The sequence below is a fragment of the Alligator sinensis genome, unplaced genomic scaffold (assembly GCF_000455745.1).
Source record: "Alligator sinensis unplaced genomic scaffold, ASM45574v1 scaffold431_1, whole genome shotgun sequence".
Lineage (NCBI taxonomy): Eukaryota > Metazoa > Chordata > Crocodylia > Alligatoridae > Alligator > Alligator sinensis.
In genome coordinates this window covers 588,127-590,208 of record NW_005842841.1, presented here as the reverse complement: position 1 = coordinate 590,208, position 2,082 = coordinate 588,127, and the positions used below count along the sequence as shown (strand labels likewise).

At 44.6% G+C, this 2,082-nt stretch overlaps 1 pseudogene; it reads right to left on the bottom strand.

Moving 5' to 3' along the window:
* LOC112547973 overlaps window positions 1-453 on the bottom strand; it is a 9,178-nt pseudogene extending 8,725 nt beyond the window's left edge.
* Between the last annotated feature and the right edge of the window lie 1,629 nt (window positions 454-2,082).

Here is a 2,082-nt window from a genome sequence, read left to right as displayed (position 1 = left end):
ACCACGTGAGGGTGTCTAGAACCAAGGGGAGATTTGAAAAAGGTTATGAACAAACATTCACCGATGAAATTTTCATAGTGGATGAAGTCATTAAGCGAGCACAGACCCCGCTCTACCACCTAAAAGATTACAAAGATGAACCAATCGAGGGTTCTTTTTATCCTGAAGAATTACAGAAAGTGAACCCAAAACAGGACAAAGTTTACAGGATTGAAAAAGTCCTAGCAGAGAAAGGAAAGGGGAGAAAGAAACAGTTACTTGTGAAATGGTTAGGGTGGCCAGCTAAATTTAATAGCTGGGTAGAAGCCTCCCAAACCTGTAACATTTAGAATAAAAGACAAGGTATTACTGCTGTTGAAAGAGCAAGATGAGCGACAGTGGTTTTTACATCACTTTACCCAGTAATGCCTGCGCCAAGGTTTTCCCATAGAACACCAGCTCGAACTTTACCATACAGCTGCTTAAACCTCTGGATCTTTTGGGGAAATGGGAGGTAGGGTTAGCAGAAATACAATACCCACATAGCTGGAACAACATCAACGAAGACACCCGTTTTGAAATCTTTTCTGAAGCTAAAAAATGGGGGTATGTCCTGCGCCGTGGGTATTATTCATCCATCACAGAGTTGTTGGATCTTATGAATGATATCATTGCCAGTCACCCTACCCCGCCTGAATTAGTTATGTTCTATGACCAGGTGGACAGAAAAATTAGACTGAAAGCCAGTGATAACTCTTATGCTTTTTCTACTGGTGGTGAACTAGCCTATATTTTGGGGTTACTACCTGGATCCACTGTTAAAAGAACCCCCTTTACAGTTGATATTACCGGAGGATTCAATTCATTGTATCTCTACACGGACATTGTTGAACACCAGCTTGTTGGGGACTTTTCGGTTCCCTTGCTACGCTGCGTACCTACCCGTGGAAAAAACAATGAGTTTGTCACTATTGCATATGACAAGCCGCACTATATCCCCATGAGTCAGCACCACATTGACACAATCAGCATTGAAATAAAGACGGATCAGAATAGACACGTCTCATTTCGTTTTGGCAAGGTGATCGTTAAGCTCCACCTGCATCCCCGAAGGACTTTGGTGCTTTGAAATAAGAAAAAACACAATGGTGGTGGTAAAAAATTATGGGGATCCATCCTTGTACAGAAATTATTACAAAACTCAAGCTGGGTATGGTCTCCCCGGTTATCAGGGGATGCCCGTGATGTATGGGGCTGGTGTTGGGGGCATATTCCGCAGTCTGTTTAGAAAAGCCATCCCTCTTTTGAAAAGGGGCCTGGAGATTATTAAACCACATGTTAAGAGCACCGCTCAAAACATAGCCCAGGATGTGGGTGGCCACGTCTCCCAAGCTGTTCTAGATAAGGTGGGCCGGTCAACAAATCAGGGCGGGTCTGGCCTTGTGTATATTAAAAAAAGGAGCCTTAAAAGAAAGAGAGCTGCATCACATCCCCGGTGTACAGGCCCGCCCCAACCCCTTAAAAGAAAGAAGCTAAGGTGCCAGGTCAGACAGAAATGAAAGACGAAGAAGCAACTGTCTGGGAGGAAGAAGGGGTGCTCTACTGGAAGAAAAAGAAATATATTTTAATGGTCATGGCTTTTGTTCATGTCAGGACCGAAGAGTGTACCAAATCTGAGCTGGATTTGTTTCAGATAGCCCCTACACAGACCAGTATTGAGAAAAATCTGTACATTGAGACCCCCCCCCCCTCAGCTATTACAGAGTCTGCCCCCCTTGACTTTTTCATTGCTGGGAATGGCGAAGATTATATGGATTTTAACAATACATTGCTGTACCTTTGTTGCAAGATTGCAAAAGGTGACGGAACCGATCTTGATGATGGGGCTGCAGTAGGGTTGGTGAATTACCCCTTAGCCTCTATTTTCAGCCAGCTGGATGTCACTCTGGGAGATCGTCTCATAAGCCAGAGCAACAACTGTTACCCTTACAGAGCCTTCATTGAATCGGTGCTCAACTACAGTGATGACACACTCGCCACTCTGTTTTCGGCTGGTCTGAAAGACAAAGACACCCCTGGACAACATGAAGGGGTTGCCCTGGG